The 23,134-nt window shown below is 37.9% G+C and overlaps 1 protein-coding gene across 2 annotated transcripts in view; it reads right to left on the bottom strand.

Moving 5' to 3' along the window:
• CA5B (carbonic anhydrase 5B) overlaps positions 1-23,134 on the bottom strand; it is a 125,489-nt gene that overhangs the window by 53,923 nt on the left and 48,432 nt on the right. Inside the window, exon 1 of one of the 2 annotated variants that reach the window (XM_066356245.1) lies at positions 16,101-16,247. The exons of the other annotated variant lie outside the window; for it this stretch is intronic. The gene's annotated coding sequence lies outside the window, so the exon portion shown is untranslated. Of the gene's footprint in view, positions 1-16,100; positions 16,248-23,134 lie in introns of those variants that run through there. 2 annotated transcript variants of the gene reach the window in all.

Raw genomic sequence — 23,134 nt, 5'->3', positions numbered from 1 at the left:
CCTTGAGAGCAATTGGCTCCCAGCCCCGCCTGATTACGCTGGCGGCTCTGACTGCCAGAGCCCTGCATTGAGTGGGGATAGAATGGGGATTTGACAGCTCTTTGAGCCTCTTACTCCCCAGGCAGAGGCAGTGGCAGCCTCATAGCTGAATCATCAGACTGCTAATTTAGGAAGGAGAGACTAGGAGAGAGGATCCAGGAAAACAGGACTGTCTTATTGTCAGAGCCTGCAAACATTAACAAACCTTGACTACCAACGAGACTAAAGCCTAATATATGACATTGCCGTAGAGCAGGGGTCCCCAAACTATGGCCCGCGGGCCGCATGCAGCCCCCTGAGGCCATTTATCCGGCCCCCGCCGCACTTCTGGAAGGGGCACCTCTTTCATTGGTGGTCAGTGAGAGGAGCATAGTTCCCATTGAAATACTGGTCAGTTTGTTGATTTAAATTTACTTGTTCTTTATTTTAAATATTGTATTTATTTCAGTTTTGTCTTTTTACTTTAAAATAAGATATGTGCAGTGTGGATAAGGATTTGTTCATAGTTTTTTTATAGTCCGGTCCTCCAACGGTCTGAGGCACAGTGAACTGGCCCCCTGTGAAAAAAGTTTGGGGACCCCTGCTGTAGAGTCTCATCAATTACAAATCCCTACCTAAGCATGCCCCAGTTGCAGAGCCTGGAGTACAGAGTCACTGACCAGGAAGAGGGAGAGGAAAGAAAAAGGAAGAAGAAGTTAACCTCTCAAAATCAAGAAAAATCCACAGACTTTATAATCTGTTCCACAATTTTTTTTTGTTTCTTTCATCTTCTTGCCTTTATTATTATTATTTCTATTTCCTCCACATTGGTCCTTTTATTATCTGCCTGTCTTATACTTTCCTCTTCTTGAACTACACTACCCATAAGTGTTACATTTTATTTCTTTTCTTCTTTCTTACTCTCCATGAGAGTTATACTCCAAAACCCTTAACTCTCTCTCTCTTTTTGTTTTTTTCATTTTTCTTCCTTTCCTTTTCCCCTTTTTCTTATTTCTCCCTTTCTATTAGTTTCTTCTTTTCTCCTTTTACTTTTCCTCTCATTCAATCCTCAATCATGAACAAATTATTTAATTTGGGACTCAAGTTGTTGTTTTTTTTGTGTGTGTGGTGTGGCATTTTGGGTGCTTTTTACTTCGCTTTTTAACTCATTAGCATTCCTCCCAACCCAGGATCTCCATTCTATTCAGTCTTTGCTCCACTTAATACAATAGTTTTTTTTTCTCCTTTTTCCTGTTTCCCTTTTATCCCTCTCATTATATCTCTTAGTCGACCACCACTTACAAGCAAATCATTTTATACTTGACCCAAATTTTTTTTTTGGCATTTTGTGCGTCCCTACTTCCTTTTTTGCCCCTTGAACACTTCCCCCCAACTCAGGCCCTTAGTTATAGGCAGTTTTTGTTCCATTTAGCATAATATAATTCACAGTTCATCACAATATTTTCCTAAGGAGGAGGGGAGAGGAGGGGAAGAGAAGAAAGAAAGGGGAGAAAAATAATAAATTATTATTGGATTTTTTTGTGTGTTTCTTTTTCCATATTTTTTTTCCATTTTTTTTAACTTTTTTTTCTTCTTATTCTTTATTGATTCTCATTAGTGCTATCAACAAGACCACCCTGAGATGTCATTAAGAAAAAGGAAATCGAATATCATGGATACAAAAGATAGAGAAGTAACACAGATAGATGTGGAAAAATCTATAGAGAAAAAAAAAATTTTTTTTGTATTTTTCTGAAGCTGGAAACAAGGATAGACAGTCAGACAGACTCCCACATGCGCCCGACCGGGATCCACCCAGCACGCCCACCAGGGGGCGATGCTCTGCCCACCAGGGGGCAATGCTCTGCTCCTCCGGGACATCACTCTGTCACGACCAGAGCCACTCTAGCGCCTGGGGCAGAGGCCAAGGAGCCATCCTTAGCACCCGGGCCATCTTTGCTCCAATGGAGCCTCGCTGCAGGAGGGGAAGAGAGAGACAGAGAGAAAGGAAATGGGGAGGGGTGGAGAAGCAGATGAGCGCTTCTCCTGTGTGCCCTGGCTGGGAATCGAACCCGGGACTTCTGAATGCCAGGCCAATGCTCTACCACTGAGCCAACCATCCAGGGGAGAAAAAATTTAATATATTGGAAACCTTGGAGCTAAATGACAGAGAATTTAAAATAGAAATCCTAAAAATACTCAGAGATATACAAGAAAACACAGAAAGGCAATTTAGGGAGCTCAGAAAACAACTCAATGAACACAAAGAATATTTTACCAAGGAAATAGAAACTATAAAAACAAATCAAATAGAGATGAAAACTCAATTCATGAACTGAAAAACGAGGTAACAAGCTTAGCTAATAGAACAGGCCAGATAGAAGGTAGGATTAGTGACATAAAAGACAAGCAACTTCAGGCACAACAGAGAGAAGAAGAGAGAGACTCAAAAATTTAAAAAAATGAGAAAGCCCTACAGGAATTGCCTGACTCCATCAAAAAGAATAACATAAGAATAATAGGTATATCAAAGGGAGAAGAGAGAGAAAATGGAATGGAGAATATATTCAAACAAATAATAGACGAGAACTTCCCAAGCCTGTGGAAAGAACTAAAGCCTCAAATTCAAGAAGCAAACAGAACACTGAGTTTTCTTAACCACAACAAACCTACTCCAAAGCACATCATAATGAAAATGGCACAAACCAATGACAAAGAAAAAATTCTCAAGGCAGCCACGGAAAAGAAGAATACAACATATAAAGAAAGGCCTATTAGATTATCATCAGATTTTTCAGCAGAAATTCTACAAGCTAGAAGAGTGTGGACCCCAATATTTAAAGTCCTGAAAGAGAGGAACTTTCAGCCACGAATACTATACCCATCAAAGCTATCCTTCAAGTACAAAGGAGAAATAAAAACATTCACAAATACAGAAAAGATGAGGGAATTTATCATCAGAAAACCCCCACTCCAGGAATTACTAAAGGGGGTTTTCCAACCAGATTCAAAGAACAAAACAAAACAAAACCACAAGTAAAAGCTCCACCAAGAACACAATAAAACCAAATTTAAACTGTGACAAAAAAGCAAAAAAAAGGGGGGGAGAGGACGAAGATTAACAGTAGCAAAGGACAATGAAGTGCAGAAACACTCATAAGATAAGGTACTGCAATGAATATGGTAGGTACCCTTTTCATTACTTAATGATAACCACCCTTGAAAAAACCACCACAGAAGCACATGACTTAAAAAAGGTAGCAACAGAGGAAAGAAGAATAGGATACAAACAAACAAAAACAAAGGATAGAAAAACAAAAGAGAAGAATCAAACAAGATACAAAAGTAACAGAAAGCAATTTATAAAATGGCAATAGGGAACCCACAAGTGTCAATAATTACACTAAGTGTAAATGGATTAAACTCAGCAATAAAAAGACACAGAGTAGCAGAATGGATTAAAAAAGAAAATCCAACTGTATGCTGCCTACAAGAAACACATCTAAGCAACAAGGATAAAAACAAATTCAAAGTGAAAGGCTGGAAAACAATACTCCAAGCAAATAACATCCAAAAAAAAAAAAAAAAAAGCAGGTGTAGCAATACTCATATCTAATAATGCTGACTACAAGACAGAAAAAGTACTCAGAGACAAAAATGGTCATTTCATAACGATTAAGGGGAAACTGAATCAAGAAGACATAACAATCCTTAATATATATGCACCATACCAAGGAACACCAAAATATATAAGACAGCTATTTATTGACCTTAAAACAAAAACTGACAAAAATACAATCATACTTGGAGACCTCAATACACCGCTGACGGCTCTAGATCGGTCATCCAAACAGAGAATCAACAAAGATATATTGGCCTTAAATGAAACACTAGAGCACCTGGATATGATAGACATCTATAGGATACTTCATCCCAAAGCAACAGAGTATACATTTTTCTCTAGTGTACATGGAACATTCTCGAGAATTGACCATATGTTGGGCCACAAATATAACATCAGCAAATTCAGAAAAATTGAAATTGTACCAAGCATATTTTCTGATCATAAAGCCTTGAAACTAGAATTTAACTGCAAAAAAGAGGGAAAAAAACCCACAAAAATGTGGAAACTAAACAACATACTTTAAAAAAATGAATGGATCAAAGAAGGAATAAGTGCAGAAATCAAAAGATATATACAGACAAATGAAAATGACAATATGACATATCAGACTCTCTGGGATGCAGCAAAAGCAGTGATAAGAGGGAAGTTCATATCACTTCAGGCCTATATGAACAAACAAGAGAGAGGCCAAGTGAACCACTTAACTTCACACCTTAAGGAACTAGAAAAAGAAGAACAAAGACAACCCAAAACCAGCCGAAGAAAGGAGATAATAAAAACCAGAGCAGAAATAAATGAAATAGAGAACAGAAAGACTATAGAAAAAATTAATAGAACAAAGAGCTGCTTCTTTGAAAAGATCAACAAAATTGACAAACCCTTGGCAAGACTCACCAAGTAAAAAGGAGAAAGGATTCATATAAACAAAACCCAAAATGAAAGGGGAGAAATCACCACAGATATCATAGATATACAAAGAATTATTGTAGAATACTACTAAAAACTATATGCCACCAAATTCAAAAGTCTAGTAGAAATGGATAAATTCCTAGAACAATACAACCTTCCTAGACTGAGTCATGAAGAAGCAGAAAGCCTAAACAGACCATTTAGCAGGGAGGAAATAGAAAAAACTATTAAAAACCTCCCCAAAAATAAAAGTCCAGGCCCAGACGGTTACACTAGTGAATTCTATCAAACATTCAAAGAAGACTTGGTTCCATTTCTACTCAAAGACTTCCAAAAAATTGAAGAAGAAGCAATACTTCCAAACACATTTTATGAGGCCAACATAACCCTCATACGGAAACCTGGCAAGGACGGCACAAAAAAAGAAAACTACAGACCAATAACTCTAATGAATACAGATGCTAAAATACTAAATAAAATACTAGCAAATCGAATAGAACATATTAAAAAAATAATACATCATGATCAAGTGGGATTCATCCCAGAATCTCAAGGATGGTTCAACATACGTAAAACGGTTAACGTAATACACCATATCAACAAAACAAAGAACAAAAACCACATGATCTTATTAATAGATTCAGAAAAGGCATTCGATAAAATACAACACAACTTTATGTTTAAGACACTCAACAAAATAGGTGTAGAAGGAAAATATCTCAACATGATAAAGGCCATATATAATAAACCATCAACCAACATCATATTAAATGGCATAAAACGGAGGAGTTTCCCCCTTAAATCAGGAACAAGACAGGGTTGTCCATTCTTATTAAATGTGGTGCTAGAAGTTCTGGCCAGAGCAATCAGGCAAGAGAAAGAAATAAAAGGCATCCATATCAGAAAAGAAGAAGTAAAGGTATCACTTTTTGCAGATGATATGATCCTATACATCGAAAACCCCAAAGACTCCACAAAAAGATTACTAAAAACAATAAACCAATACAGTAAGGTCTCAGAATACAAAATTAACATACAAAAGTCCATAGCCTTTCTATATGCCAACAATGAAATATTAGAAAACGAACTCAAAAAAATAATCCCCTTCATGATTGCAACAAAAAAAATTAAAATACCTAAGAATAAGCATAACAAAGAATGTAAAGGACCTATATAACGAAAACTGCAAAGCATTGTTAAGGGAAATCGAAAAAGATACAATGAGATGGAAAAACATTCCTTGTTCATGGATAGGAAGAATAAATATAATCAAAATGGCCATATTACCCAAAGCAATTTATAAATTTAATGCAATTCCCATCAAAATTCCTATGACATTCTTTAAAGAAATGGAATAAAATATCATCAGATTTATATGGAATTATAAAATACCCTGAATAGCCAGAGCAATCCTAAGGAAAAAGAATGAAGCTGGGGGCATTACAATACCTGACTTCAAACTATATTATAGGGCCACAACAATCAAAACAGCATGGTATTGTCAGAAAAATAGACACTCAAGACCAATGGAACAGAATAGAAAGTCCAGAAATAAAACCACATATATATGGTCAAATAATTTTTGATAAAGGGGCCAACAACACACAATGGAGAAAAGAAAGCCTCTTCAACAAATGGTGCTGGGAAAACTGGAAAGTCACATGCAAAAGAATGAAACTCGACTACAGTTTGTCCCCTTGTACTAAAATTAATTCAAAATGGATCAAAGACCTAAATATAAGACCTGAAACAATAAAGTACATAGAAGAAGACATAGGTACTAAACTCATGGACCTGGGTTTTAAAGAGTATTTTATAAATTTGACTCCAAAGGCAAGAGAAGTGAAGGCAAAGATAAATGAATGGGACTACATCAGACTAAAAAGTTTTTGCTCAGCAAGAGAAACTGATATCAAAATAAACAGATAGCCAACTAAATGGGAAATGATATTTTCAAACAACAGCTCAGATAAAGGCCTAATATCCAAAACTTACAAAGAACTCATAAAACTCAACAACAAACAAACAAACAATCCAATAAAAAAAATGGGAAGAGGACATGAACAGATCCTTCTCCCAGGAAGAAATACAAATGGCCAACAGATATATGAAAAGATTCTCATCTTCATTAGTTATTAGAGAAATGCAAATCAAAACTACAATGAGATACCACCTCACACCTGATAGATTAGCTATTATCAACAAGACAGGTAATAGCAAATGTTGGAGAGGCTGTGGAGAAAAAGGAACCCTCATTCACTGTTGGTGGGAATGTAAAGTAGTACAACCATTATGGAAGAAAGTATGGTGGCTCCTCAAAAAACTGAAAAAAAAAAAAAACTACCTATGACCCAGCAATCCCTCTACTGGGTATATACCCCCAAAACTCAGAAACATTGATACGTAAAGACACATGCAGCCCTATGTTCATTGCAGCATTGTTCACAGTGGCCAAGACATGGAAACAACCAAAAAGCCCTTCAATAGAAGACTGGATAAAGAAGATGTGGCACATATACACTATGGAATACTACTCAGCCATAAGAAATGATGACATCAGATCATTTACAACAAAATGGTGGGATCTTGATAACATTATACGGAGTGAAATAAGTAAATCAGAAAAAAACAAGAATTACATGATTCCATACATTGGTGGGACATAAAAACGAGACTAAGAGACATGGACAAGAGTGTGGTGGTTACCGGGGGTGGGGGAGGGGGGCCCGGGAGGGAAGGAGGGAGATGGGAAGGGGAGAGGGAGGGGCACAAAGAAAACTAGATAGAAGGTGACAGAGGACAATCTGATCTGACTTTGGGTGATGGGTATGCAACATAATTGAATGACAAGATAACCTGGACATGTTTTCTTTGAATATATGTACCCTGATTTATTGATGTCACCCCATTAACATTAATAAAAATTTATTTAAAAAAAAGGAAAATAAATAAATAAATAAAATAAAGCATAAATTATTAGGAGACATGAATATTCCAAAGCTTTGTTTATGATAGATCCTGAAAGTGTTTTGGTTTTTTTTTTGTTCTGTTTAGGAATGAGAAAAAAAAATGTAATGTACCTCAAGACAGTTCATTCCCAACAGTTTTAATTTCTTAGAAATGTAGTTTATGATTATGATTAGTCAGTTCCATTATAGTCAACAATCCATTATTGATGGGCCATGAGAAATGCAACGCTGATATTATTTAGAATGTTTTAATCCTCTAATCAATTATTTTTCCTTTCCAGATAGATCTTTTGGAACCATGCAATACATACAAAGCTACACAAACTCCAATTTCTCCATCAAAAATCTGTAAACATTATTATTAAAAGCAACCTAGGAGTACTTATCAAGTGCAAGGACAAAGCATTAGGTACTACTAGTAGAATGCACAGTGATACTGGCAGTATACATGCATTTTAGTTAAAGAAGTTTTCAAACAGCCCCAGTGTGATAAACTAGAGGATGTTGTAGAAAGCGAGAGACAGCAGGACTGCATTAGGGACACAGGAGTGGAGATGTGGCTTCCTCCCCAAACAAGCTTTATAGGAATCAACTCACTGGTCCCAAGAGGAAGGTGCTGCAATCATGTGGGTTTTTTGTTCTAAAAATAAAAATTTTATTTATTCATTTTTAGAGAGAGAGAGTAGAGAGAAAGAATGAGAGAGAAGAGGGTGAGGAGCAGGAAGTATCAACTCCCATATGTGCCTTGACCAGGCAAGCCCAGGGTTTCGAACCAGCGACCTCAGCATTCCAGGTCGATGCTTTATCCACTGCACCACCACAGGTTAGGCTCATCTGGTGTTTTCTTGTAAAGAATTTTCAGTCTTATTACTTAATACTAATAGTTAAATATTTAGCCAAGAAAGGGATATATAAAGGAATAAAATCTGATTATAAATCTTGTATTAAAAATTGAAACAATTTTTTTCTGTAAGGCTTAAACAGAGAAAATTAAATTTTGATCAGGCAAGTCAGATAAAGTAGATGAAGGAGTGTAAAATTAATCAGTTGTAATAATGATTTTGAGATTTAATTAAAAATAAGATCATAGGTTTGATTATTCTACTCTATAATTAGCCATCTTAATTAGAAGGTAAATGAACTTATTATAGTAGTAAATTCAGAATATAGAGCAAATGATAAATTATAAGTTAATAATATGTGTGATGAAAAGTTATATATTATTTATATTAGCCTGATCTTTCATTTAACCAGTATCCCATTGTAATCTTAGAGAAACATTAGTTAGGCCTTTAACTGTCCATTCTGCCTACTTACTAGTTGTGTCAATGTAAATAACCCCGAATTAGAAGAATAGGAGTTAATAAAGGGAAACAAAGATAGACAAAATTTGCAAACTGATAAATTACACTGTTGGTAGCAATGTGGAGAGAAACCTTCATAAATGTAGAGCTTTGAATAGCCAAACCTCTGTAGTCACCATAGAGAAAACAGTTTTAAATGAGAAGAAACTTGGGTCAAAGTCAAACTTCACTTGCACAAGCAAGTGTAAAAAGTTAATTAACAGCAAACTTGTTGCATTCCTTCAATACAATACTTTTGTGTTCAAGTTGAGAACTCTTCAAAGTAAACTGTGCCCTCCTAAGTAGTTTCTATGCAGCAGTCAAGACTGAGCCTGATCAAGTAGTGAGAAAACTCACTGTGCCTACAGCTAGGAGGTTTTCCTCAGAATGTGACATATGGCTTATTTATTTATTCATGTGAATAATAAAAGTAATGATGTTAATTTACCAAGGTGTCAGCACCAACCATTGCCTCCAATATACTAGATTGTAGGTTGTTTCAGATATTGGGAAACTGGGAAGGGCTATGTGGTCCCTTACCCAAAAGCATCTGCAGAATGAAAGTGGCACCATTCATTACCTTAAAACACAGTTCCTCAGACTCAGCACTACTGACATCTGGGTCTGGATAACACTTTGCTGTGGGGCTGTCCTGTGCATTGTAGGATGTTTAGCAGTATCACTGGTCTTCACCTACCAATTAGACGCCATGAAACTCCCAGCCCCTTGAAGTTCTACCAACTGAAAATGTCTCCAAACATTTCCAAATGTTCGTTAGGGGCAAAATTGTCCCTGATTGAGAACCACTGGGTTAAAATATAATAGGTTTGCATGTGAGGCAAAAATCTTATTTCCATATATATCTTAACCTGATGGTAGCTTAAAGAGAGTAGAATGATTTGTTACCTAATTATCCTGAAAACATTGGGATAATTACTATAAACCTCTTGAAACTGTTTATTATATATCAATTTCATTCCAATTAAATGATGAAGGATCACATTTGATTAAAACTATTCAACTTCTATTCTAGAAAATTAGTGAGTGGTGCTAAATAATTGTAGTAGATGTTAGCTTCACATCATTTTGTTAATGTAGGTAGGTACCTAGATATTGATGGCGAAAGAGAGAAAAAGGCACGGTCATTGAATTTTTACAAATTCATTTATTGATTTGAGAGAGAGAGAGGAAGGGAGAGAGGCACACAGAAACATTGATTTATCCCTGTATATGCCCTGACTGAGGATCGAACCCACAACCAGAATGATGCTCTAACCAACTGACTATCCAGCCAGTAGATGTTAGTTTTAAAATTGCAAGGTCTACCTGTCGTGTGGTGGTATAGTTGATAAAGTGTTGACATGGATTGCTGAAGTCACCGGTTTGAAACCCCAGGCTTGCTGGGTCAAGACACATATGAGAAGCAACTACAATGAGTTGATACTTTCCACTTCTCCCCCATAACCTTTCTCTCTCTCTCCCCTCTAATAAATCAATAAATAAAATCTTTTAAAAAAGTGGTGCCTTTTATCTTATAAAGCATTTCTATATTCAATGCTTAAAGGTTTTATTTGATTTATTTTAATATGTTACAACCATATATATTTCCCAAAACATGAAAATGTACAAAATAACACTATATTTTACATGACTTCATAGTTTACTGTAGTAGATTTAGGTGTTATAGGTTTAGTAAATTTCTTTTTGTGATAATCCAGATCCAAATTCAAAAGCAATGGTTCTCATTACCTTTTGTTTTATTACAGGTAAGTGAAACATGTATATGCCCACATGCTTTCACAACTCTGATGACCTTTAAAAGGCACCTTGAATGAGTAAAAGGAATGACTCGCAAGTTTTCTTTTCATGTGATCTTATATTTAATTTACCCTCCAGAGCAGTAGATCAATAGTTATGTGCTGAGAAAACTGCTTTTCAATACTGTTGTGGAGTATCAAAAAGCATGTAGAAATCAATTTATTTTTCCTGTCTCAGGAGACTTGGTGCCTTTCCTATTGCTCCTGGTAACAGTAATCTCAACTTTTTATCTGCATTCTCTAAAATCTGATCATTGGAAGTCAATAGTAATGATTGAAATTGCTTTATTTGTTATTATTACCACTGCTACTAATAAGTTATTATACCCCTACATGAGGAATTGCTGAAATGAACATTGTATGAATCATGTAGATTTCACTACTTAAAACTTGTACATCAAAACAAACACTAAATTTGTGCAAGATTTTGAAAAGTGTAAGAAAGTAAAGACAGTACGTTGAGAGGCAAGAATTCTAGTATGTAGGCCTGTTTTCCATCTATTTTTTTTTGAGATTTCTATCAAGCTCTTTAACAATTAATTCATTTTTAGTACTTTCTATGTGTTATGTAATGTGTGGTGTCTTTGGACTTGAAGTCAATTTACTGGCAGTGTCTCATATTTGTCACTTGAGTTTTTGTCTTTCTATTCACTTGGCAGGACCTGTAAAAGTTGACATTTTGAATCATGCCATGTTGGGACACACATCTGACAATTTCTTTTGTTGTTGTCAAAAAAAAATCCAAAATATAAGCACATCAGCCTATTGTCAAGAATTTGCTTTATCTTGATATCAAAATCTTATTACCTTGAGAATTTTTCCATTTCATAGCTCTTTAATTTTATGATAGAGCTACTTCTAAACAATATGAAATAGTCACAGATAATGCTTTTATAATTATAGGAAATTTAATCTAACATTGTAGTGTTCATTCATGATTCTTTTAAAAAGAATATTATTAGATGTTTATTTGAAGTTTTTAATAAAATACATTTGCACATAATGGGTAAATTATACAGATTTCCTCTTATAAATTCTAAGATTAAAAATGTATTAATGTATTTGTGGCCTTGGCCAGTTGGCTCAGTGCTAGAGCATCTTCCTGGTGTGTGGATATCCTGGGTTCAATTCCCAATCAGGGCACACAGGAGAAGCACCCATCTGCTTCTCCACGCCTCCTCTTCTCACTTCTTTCTCTCTCTCTCTCTTTCCTTCCTGCAGCCATGGCTTGATTGGAGTGAGTTGGCCTCAGGCACTGAGGATGGTTCCATGACCTTCACTTCAGGCACTAAGAAGAGCTCAGGTGCTGAGCAATGGAGCAACAAATACTCCAGATGGGCAGAGCATCACCGCCTAGTCAGCTTGTTGGGTGGATCTTGGTCGGAGCACATGCAGGTGTCTGTCTCTGCTTCCCCTCCTCTCACTGAATAAAAAAAAAATGTATTAATGCATTTGAGACTAATAAGACTACTATTTAAAGTGTAATATATATACACATTTATAGTTAAGTCTGAAATTAGAAATTTCAATTAGAAATTTAGAAAACACTTTTCTAAGTAGTTACTGGGTTACAGAAAAAATGAAAACTTTAAATATAATCATTTTGAAAATTTATAATAATGAGATCACTGTACTTCTACACTTCTTATGTCATATGACCAGACCTGTACTCAGAGGAAAATTAATAACCATAGATTTTTTTTTATTAACTAAGACTAAAATTAAATGAGTTTATTAGTCAACTCAAGAGTTATTAAAAGAATAGCAAAATAAGTTTAATAACTGGAGAAAAGACATAATGAATATAAATAAGATTAATAAATCAGAACACAGAAAGAATAGAAATAAAAATTAATCCATAAACATGTTTTTTGAAAATACAACAACAAAAATTAACAAGGTTTCTGGCAAGTCTAATGGAAAATGAGAAAATATTAATGTATTCATTACCAAATATATAGGGAACATAACAACAAATATATTTTATGGGAAATATTCTATAAAGCTCATAAGAATACTGGAAAATCAAAATTAATTAAAGGATTTTCTTAGAATTAATAAGGAATCTAACTGAATTTTAAAAGAAGTATAAATTCTGAAATGACTAACAATGGGGAAAAAATAAAGAATTTTCAGAGCATTCCTTGCCCCAAATATTGTAAGATCTAGATCATTTACCTATAAAGTTTTATTTCTTATGCTTTCAAAGTAATTCTTTATATGAAAATGTAGAAACTATTTCTATCCAATTTTCAATACGATAACATAATGACAAAAAGGAATTGTCAAGAATTAGCACCTGAAAAAGAACCCATGTGCCATTCTTCTTATAGAATAGATCTAAGAATCCAAGGGAAAAAAGTAGCAAAATAAGTAAAGTAGCATGTTAAATATCATCAAAATGAGTTTTTCTAAGGGTTGGATCAATATAAAGAAATTTATTAGTATAATGCACCAAGTGATAAAAATCCAATGGTCATACTAATGCTTACTGAAAAGGCAGTTGATAATATTCAACATCAAGTATTGATAGAACGATCTTTTAGTAAAGTAGGAATAGAAGATACTTTTATCTCACGACACATCTTATTAGGAGTGAGTCACTAGATTCTGGGGAAGATGGGCATTTCCATTAGAATAAGGAAATGTTAAGGCTGCACGCTATTCTCACCGTTATGTTGCACCTGTTCTGATAGGGCCATTAAATGAGACAAAACAACAACACCAACAGTTAGCTGTTACTGTTGAAAAGTAGAAGAAAAATTTTAAATGATATGTAGTTGTCGTGAAATAAAGGGTTGCTTACCAGGAAAATATAAGAGAATAATCATATTGAATTGAAAGGGGAAACTAATAACAGACAAAGAATGTGTACACACACACACTGGCACAAAATTTTTGAGGAAAAAATGAACATTTTGGCAGAAAAAAAGGACAAAGCACCAAATAAGCAGTTTACAAAGAAAAAAATTACAGCCCTAGCCACATAGGTAAGTTGGGTAGAGCATCATCCCAAAGCACAGAGGTTGATGGTTCAACTCTTGGTCTGGGCACATACAAGAACAGATCAGTGTTACTCTCTCTCTCTCTCTATTCCTTCCTTTCTCTAAAATCAATAAAATAAACATTAAAAACACAAATGGTCATTTAACATATAAAATTTTCAGCTTTAGATAAAACAAAAGAATTGCAAGTCAAAGCAGTATTTATACACTGCTAGGCCATTTCCTTTGCCAAAAGAGTGTTCAGGACCATAAAATTTGGTGCAGGATACTGAAAAATGAACACACATAGAGTGCAACAAATATGTATACAGACAACACTTTTTAAAATAATCTTACAGTTTTGTATAATATTTGTCCTTAAAATTTAAAATTAAAGAATTTATACCAAAAATATTATTACAAATGAGCAAAAATTGTTAGCACTCAGAATATTTATTACAGAATTTTTATTATAGTAAAAAAGAATAAGAAGTTAGATTTAAAAGCAAATGATTCATTAAACATATTATAGAGGAATAGTTACTGATGTGAAAATACATCAAACATACAAAGTTCAAGAAAAAAGTAGATAAAGCTTTCTAATAGTATAATCTCAAGTTTTTAAAATGAGATATACCGATAATAGAAACAACACCATATAAGTTTAAGTTGTTGTAAGGCCAGTAGCCACGGCCACCATAACAGCCGCCTGGCCTGTGCAGGTTCGAATTTGATTCGGACATACGGTAATGAAACAATGGAGCCAAGAACTGGTGGGCCATTAGCTTTAATCCTAGCTCATACCCGGCAGGCGAGTAATACACACAGTGAAAAAACACTTTCCTTTCCATTCAGGGCTCACAAAGCCACTGACTTATCCGAGTTTCCTAGAATCAAAGGTTTCTACCTCACCAGCCTTATTCACCTCTGTTCCCCATCTCCTTCTCTCTGCACAAACTGGCTTCTCCTTCTGCCATCATGGCTGTTTCTCCTCTCCTCCATGTGGCCTTTCTCTGCTCTTCTCCAGCATGGGCTCCTCTGTCCCATTTTATAGTGTAGAAATCAAAACCTTTAATCCAATATACAAACAAGGAAGTCTCTAATACAAAGTCACTTTTCTGAGGCATAATGGGATTCCTCATGAGAGTGCATCACCCCCTATCATGCAACAGTCAAGGGTGTGGGGAAAAGCTTAGTCTTAAAACTAAGCCTTAGGCTATAACGACCCTGCCTGCTTACAGCCTGTCCCCCCCACACACAATGCAAACTATAAGCGAGCAAACATACATATCATATTTACAAACTTATTTGACCAACAGGTGTATAATGTGTTGATTTGATACTTTTTTTTTTTTTTTTTTTTTTTTTTGCACTTTTTCTGAAGCTGGAAACAGGGAGAGACAGTCAGACAGACTCCCACATGCGCCCGACCGGGATCCACCCGGCACGCCCACCATGGGGCGACGCTCTGCCCACCAGGGGGCGATGCTCTGCCCATCCTGGGCGTCGCCATGTTGCGACCAGAGCCACTCTAGTGCCTGGGGCAGAGGCCACAGAGCCATCCCCAGCGCCCGGGCCATCTTTGCTCCAATGGAGCCTTGGCTGCGGGAGGGGAAGAGAGAGACAGAGAGGAAGGCGCGGCGGAGGGGTGGAGAAGCAAATGGGCGCTTCTCCTGTGTGCCCTGGCTGGGAATCGAACCCGGGTCCTCCGCACGCTAGTCCGACGCTCTACCGCTGAGCCAACCGGCCAGGGCTGATTTGATACTTTTATATATTACAATGTGATTATCATCATAGTATTAGCTAACACCTCCATCACATCACAGAATTATCATTTCTTTTTGTGGTGAGAACAATTAAGGTCTAATCTCTTAGCAATTTTGAAATTTATAATACAGTATTGTTACACATAATTACTATGTTGTGCATTAGATCTCCAGGACTTAAATACTGGTTGCAAGTTTGTACTTTTAAACGTCTTCCTGATTCCCCCACCCCCCCAGCCTCTGGTTTTGTTTTTAAGAAGAAATCAATTTGTATTTACACACACATCAAGGAAAACCCAATGCTAAAATGTTCCAAATAGTTGGACATTAACAATGGTCATTGATGCTGGTGGAATTATAGATGGTTTTTCCTTTTTTCTTTTGGCTTCTCTGTTATTTTCTAAAAAGAACTTAAATTACTCTTTTTCTACCTTTAAGAAATGATACGACAAACACTGGGAAATCATAATGCAAAAGGAAAGAGATTTTCTCCTTTTCTTGAATGAATGGCTTAGACTACAATTCAGCATTTTACTCAAGCAAAAGAGAGTAATTTAATACTCTTATGAAGTTTGAAAGGCTAAAGCAAAATGAAGTCAAATTTAAGCCAAACCTTAGGGCGGACCAAAATTATCCCCTTTGAATTGGGAGCTCTGTTAGTATGTTTACCTGCTGAAGTGTGAATCAGTTAAGGCCATTCTCACAAGGCCTTTGTTCACTCGAGATAGAAGGGAGTGATATTAGCTTCCCAAACTGAGGTAGCTTATCTGTCAGCCAGTTACTTGAGGCCTGAAAAGACGGAAAGTTCATGCCCAGGAAAACCTCCAGAGAGGACTAAATTCTTTCCACCCTGCACTGAACCAGACAACGAAGGGGCAGGGAGAATTCTGACTTTGAGTCAGCAGAGGAAACATTCTTTCAAGGTAGAGTTTGCAAAGGGCAGCTAATCGGTTTTCCAAACAGGTTTTCGTAAATAACTGACAGGAGATGGGCTGCTTTTATCAAAGTATTAACCCAAGTGATGGGGGTTAATCATTAAACCTTCTAGCTGGTGGCTTGCTTGTTTCTCTGATATTCTAATCTGGGTCACAGAATGGCTAAGGCAGCTTTAAGTGGAGAGCAGGATTTGTTTTATTTTTATTTTTTTCCTTTCTCTGTTTGCCTTTGTTGTTCCACCATAAAACTATGTGTGAACTCTTTTTCCTGGTGACTACTATTCCTTTTGTAGTCAGGTGTGTCACCTTAAACCTTAAAAGTAGAATAAATTCTGTTGTCCAAGTGGCAAGTCTGTGATGTAAAGAACTGGTTGTGTTTCCTGTATAAAGGCTTGAAAGTTGAGACTGTTTTGTAAATTTGGATAAAAACTATTAAACCATCTATGATGACCGGGGTTAACCTTTTGGGACTATCTGAGGCCAAATATTTGTAGCTCTGTTTTCTGGTCATTCCAGCTGCATTAAATATTAGGATTTAGCAGGCTCTGGCACATTTCATCATCATATGCCACTCTTTTTAGGTGCTCAACAGCCACCTATGTCTACTGTCTACCATATAAGACAGCACAAATATAGAACATTTCCATCATTCCACAAAGTTTCATTGGACGGCACTGTTCTACAAATTAGCTTTGTTTTTTTGCAAACGTCAGACATTCTCTCTGCAAGAAAATGCTTTTAATGTGAGCTTACTATCAGACCAGCTTGGGAAATAAAGCACTAAGTGGACCATTTACGTGTTCAACTTTATTTTTTATATTTATTGAAAAAAATATAATGATTGATTTTAGAGAGACAGAGGAATAGAGAGAGAGAGAGAGAGAGAGAGAGAGAGAGAGGCATTCATTTGTTGTTCCATTTAGTTGTGTATTCATTGGTTGCTTCCGGTATGTGCCCTGTGTGCCCTGACCTGGTCAAACCTGCAACCTTGTCATTTCAGGACAACACTCTACCCGACTTTGCTAACTGGCCAGGGCTGTGTGTGTTCATTTTTAAAATTTTATTTTCTAATTACTCCATGCTTTCTTTAGTAATGAACCCCTCTGCATAGTTATCTTAAACTGGAATAAATTATTCCAAAGAACTCAATCTGATGTTTTATTAAAGCAATAATGGATTCAAATGGAAATTGGTAATAGAATGGTTTTGCTTAAAGTATCAATATTTATGCTAGATAGCTAAACTGGTGGATAAATATACCCAACTAATATGTGCTTCTTGATCTCTGAAGCCACAGGTGAGATATAGAGATGTATCCCATTTAATTCCACACATTCACTGAGCACCTATTATATATGAAGTACATGCACAGCAGGCTGCTAAGCTGCTATGAACATTCATATCTATGTAGTTTCCATGTGCTTTTTCTTGGATATTTTTACCCACAGTGAAATTGCTAGTCATAGAGTATACATATGTTTAGTTTTAGTAATTCTTTCCTTATCCTCTCCTAAACTGTACTTTTCCATTTTATGCACAGAGACTATCTCTTTGAAATGTTTTGAATGCTCTTGTAGAAATAGGTTATATCCGATGCACAAACTTTCAATCCCGCAACACTTACTTCAATTGGCAGGATACTTAATCTAGAACTATGTCAATCCAGTTCTAATCGAAATGGTTTGAAGCTTTGGTTCTGTGAACAAAACTCAAGTCCTACCCATTATTAGCCAGTTTATAATGTTGGAATTAAGAGGACGAAATGAAAGAACAGAAGATCGGGTCAAATCATATCCAACATCTGAAAAACAACTTAATCTCATGTTCCAGGTAGAGCTGGTTGGCATCTTCATTTCCATCTGCTGCACTGAGCATATCATTCTGATTTTCATGTGAGTAGGCTTGCCCCCATCTCATCATTCTGGTAATAAGCCATATATTAATAGTGTCTCTGTTGGCCTCTGATCAACAGTGGTCTGTTTTAATTTTAAGTCTGTAGCCATGAAGTCTTTCTACACTTCAGCTCCCTAAGCAAGTAAAAGAAAACCAGGGGAGAATGAAACTCAAGCTCATTTTTCCTTATATTTATGAAAGTCACTTTGAGGAAAGAGGATCTTAAAATTATTCACTAAAATGAAGATTTAGATTTTATTTCTATTTCAGCAAGTCACTATTTTTCTGTCTGAATTTATTATAGTAGTACAAAAGAGCTTATCTAAAGCCCATTCTTCCTTCATGCTCAGAGAGCTGTTCCACTTCAATGTAAATTAGTTTTGAAAATCTATCCTCTGAGCCAAATAGGAATTACCAATAGACATATGAAACATAACTTCTGGTTTTCAGTCAATGAGAATGCCTCAGACAAAGCAGTAGCTTCATATTTTGTCTACTGATGGGTGGGAAGGCTATAAGAGACTTATGCTGAAATTACAAGCACACTCTGCTTTCACTGAAATCTCATATCTATGCGGAGTTGCTGTGAGAGAGGTGCTGATGGAAATCCCCATAAGCTAATGTCCTCCCATGTCATTCCATGGGGCCACTACTGTATACATACTTACACCTTTACTTATGTAAAGTTGCACACACACACACACACACACAGAGTCCCTGGATGATAGCTCAGCTGGTTAGAACATCGTCCTGATACACCAAGGTTGCAGGTTCCATCCCCAGTCAGGGCACATACAAGAATCACCAATGAGTGCATAAATAAGTGTAACAACAAACCGTTGTCTTTCTCTCTCTCCTTTTCTCTCTTTTTAAAATCAATTTTAAAAAAACAGCAATAAATAAGTGACACAGATGACAGCTATTACTAGGATTATGGTACACAAAATCTTCTAAACCCAAATTGGGCAGTATGGTTGACTATAATGAATGTCTTTAGGGAATGCTTTTCCTGTGTCTGTAGATCAATGGATTGGCTGTAAACGTGTGTTATAAAGGAAGAGAACTGTCTGCCTTAAAAACAATAAAGTGGGGTAGACGGTGCTTTATGTTGCGTGATCAGGGGTAGAACTCTCTGAAGAGATGCCATTTAAACTGAGACTGGAATAACAGGAAGGAGCCTGTAAGGACAGCAATGTTGCAGGCAGGAGGAGCTGGCTATTGGCAGGATGCCCTGGGTGGAGGGACGTGCTGATCATGCTGCCAGGCTGTATAAATCCCAGCCAGGCTGCTGTCAGGAGCTGAGTGATGAGTCTGCTTAGTGAATCGTATTCAAAATGCAATTCAAAGTGAGGGGCCCATTTCTCCATGCTCTGCCATAAAAGAGGCTTCATCTTGACACAAACAGGCTTCCCCTACTGAAAACGGCACCACAAATGCTAGGTGGGATTGAAGACGACTTTGCAGGGAGGCGGCATACAAGTGTGGCGGGTTGGTAAAAGTCACCAGTAGCTTGGCAGCTGGGTCACGTTTTAAATCTTCTGCCTTTCATGGGTCTTTTGGTGCCAATGTGGGGCAGAATAAATTCTGGAGGGTGGGAAATACCCTTTCAAGGAGGGTCTCAGGGGTTTAAATCTTGAACGTTTGCTGCCTGTTTTATCGTTTTGTCTTCCCCATTATTGCGTATTCTATGATTACTACAGAAAATTGGAAGATACTGAGATGCCCTGAATAGAAAATGTAAAGAGAAACTCATTGAAAAAGTCAAGTAATAACGAATACTCTTGTTTGCGTCATACCTTTTGTCTGGTCCTTACTACAGTATCTCTTATATCAAGCTTGATCACCTTCAATGACAGAGAACTCAGTATCCCCTGAGGATGCCCTGGCATATTTGAAAACCTGCAATTAGCACATTCTTTTTTATTTCTTTTTATTTTTTTATTTTTTTACAGAGACAGAGACAGAGTCAGAGAGAGGGACAGATAGGGACAGACAGACAGGAACGAAGAGAGATGAGAAGCATCAATCATCAGTTTTTCGTTGCGACACCTTAGTTGTTCATTGATTGCTTTCTCATATGTGCCTTGACCGTGGGCCTTCAGCAGACCTTGCTCAAGCCAGTGACCTTGGGTCCAAGCTGGTGAGCTTTTGCTCAAACCAGATGAGCCCACACTCAAACTGGTGACCTCAGGGTCTCGAACCTGGGTCCTCCGCATCCCGGTTCGACGCTCTATCCACTGCCCCACCACCCTGTCAGGCCAATTGGCATATTCTTGATGCAGTATAACCTTGACTGACTATGAAAGAGGATGTCCTTTCTAAAGAGAAGTCCTGGCTGCATCCATGCAGTATATGCTGGAGAGCTGAACTGGTCCAGTCACCATCAGCCCAAGGGCAGTGGAGGAGAAAACTAGAGGGTCACAGGGGCGGAGCCTGTGGGCGTGCAGAGAGGCTGTGGCATTTCTGCCCTTTTCCGCATAGCACAGGGGCCAGAACGGGTTCTAGGTTCTGGTGCATATGCACTATGCAGCCAGGGGGTGCTGACAGCTGGGCCCCCGCTGATGAGTTGGTGCACATGCTACCCAGTGCCTGTATGTAGTGAGTGACAGCCTTGCTTGTTCCCCTGACAGTCTCAGTTCAGGCAGAGAACTGCTCACAGAGTAGAGTTGTCCGTGAGGGGAGAGACTGGCTCTATCTCCTGGTTGGATGATTCCCAAGTTGCCGACATTGTCAGGACTACTGCAAGCTGCCTCCAGAGTAGCAGCACCTGGAGTTCTAGAGATGATGACGCTGTCCTGTCTCAGTGAGTGTACTGAGGAATGGAAACTGGTGCTTTCCTTTTAGCCGGGTGGGTCTAAAGGTGCAAGGCTGACTTGAGCCCATGATTGGGGTGAGCTCTGAGGCACATCTCTGGCAGCTTTGCGAGCAGTCTGCATTTGAATGTGTTTCTGAGGCCAAATGGAGACTGCTAAAGGGAGCTGGACTGCATTGCCTGCTGGTCCAAGAACCCACTGCAGGGCAAAGAGAAGGTGGTAGAGCAGGGCCGGAAGTCACACCTGGAGGCAGAGCAGATGGTGAGCTGGAACAAGTCAGCCAGAATGCCTCACCTCTGTCAGGGGCCACCCATATCAGGGGCAGATGCATTGCAGAGGCCCCCAGACAGGTCCCCAGAGGCCTCACAAGCACACGCTGAATGGAGAACAGCAGGATGCCCACCAAGACAGAGGACCACAACAGGGAGAGGGCCACAGAGAGCCCAGGCTAAGGGAAAAGAACATTGCCTTTTTCTTCTCTGTTTCCCACCCTCTCCCATTTCCCTTTTCCATCCCTAAATAAGCAAGAATGAGAGGGTGAGGGGCGATACGCAGGAGGACACGGGCACAGAATAATAAAACAATAGAACCAACCCTCCAGTCAGCACTGCTGGAAGATGCTGAGTGCCAGAGGCAGGGACACAGTTTGATGTGAGTTTTGATCAGACAGCCCTGAGCTTTAAAACAATATTTTATTCATTGATTTTTAGAGAGAAAGGAAGGGAGACAGACACAGAGACAGAGAGAGAGAAAGGGAAACATCAATTTGTTGTTCCACTTCTTCATGCCGTCATTGGTTGATTTTTCTTGTATGTGCTCTGACCAGGGCCCGAGCCCACAACCTCAGCATAGCAGGATGACATTCTAACCATCTGAACTACCTGGCCAGGGCTGCTCTGAACTTTTTGGTAGCCATAAGTGACAAGAAACCTACCCCAACTGCTCCAAAATGCCATCAAAGAGAGGGGAAAGTAGAGCTGACAGAGCACCCAAAGGCGATGGTGTGAGAAACATGGACGTCTTTCTTCATTGTGGTCTGCGGAGGCCAGCCTATTGACCACACTTTTGTGGGTGGAGCGATAGAAGGAAATTAAGAACTGGAAGTGTATGATGGGGTGAGCCCTGAGATTTTATGATGGGTAAAACTATTTTCCACACAGCATAAGACCCAGACCCAAGAGGCTGGCCCTGGTAGAAGTTATAGGAAGATGGACTCAATTGATTCTTTTGGAATCATCACTTACAAATCTTGATATCAACTGGTTTTCTAGATATTTTTGGACTCTCTTATGGAAGAGGGATCAAAAAATTTAAATGATAGAAAGTTCTGGTTTCTTTTTTAAAAATTTTAAAATTCATTTTAGAGAGGAGAGAGAAAGGGAGAGAGAGAGACAGAGAGAGTGAGAGGAGAGAGAGAAGGAGGGGAGGAGCTGGAAGCATCAACTCCCATATGTGTCTTGACCAGGCAAGCCCAGGGTTTCGAACCGGTGACCTCAGCATTTCCAGTTCGACGCTTTATCCACTGCACCACCACAGGTCAGGTGAAAGTTCTGGTTTCATTAAGTCATGTTACTTGAAGTTGTTCTTGGGACTTCCATGGAAGATAGCCACCTTCTTCAAATGATTGAAAGATATCTGCAATATTTTACAGTAAGGTTTCTGCCAGATTTATTAAAATAATTTCACGGAGATTTTAAAATGTTGTAAGTCATTTCTATGGAAGACGTAATCTAAGTTTCAACTTCAGTCTATTTCCCAATTTATCTAATTTACTCAAATATTAGCTTTTAAGATATTTTCTCATTTTTAGCAAGCGAGGTGGGAGTCTAACTGAGGCATGGCATTTTCTTTCTGAGTTAAATGATGTAGGGCATGGATGGTTCCTCCTCTGCCTAGTCTTCAAGGAAAAGTCGTATGATCGGAATAAGGAACAACGTGCTGTTGTGTCCATGGAAAGGGGATTAGCAGTCTTGTGCTTCTAAGACAGCAGCCAGCTCCTATTAGGCCTTTTGATTTCCAGAAACAAGAGCCCCATTTTTGCCACCCTTGGACGCAGTTGGCC

Source organism: Saccopteryx leptura, chromosome X (genome assembly GCF_036850995.1).
Source record: "Saccopteryx leptura isolate mSacLep1 chromosome X, mSacLep1_pri_phased_curated, whole genome shotgun sequence".
NCBI lineage: Eukaryota > Metazoa > Chordata > Mammalia > Chiroptera > Emballonuridae > Saccopteryx > Saccopteryx leptura.
This window is presented reverse-complemented; position numbering and strand designations above follow the sequence as displayed.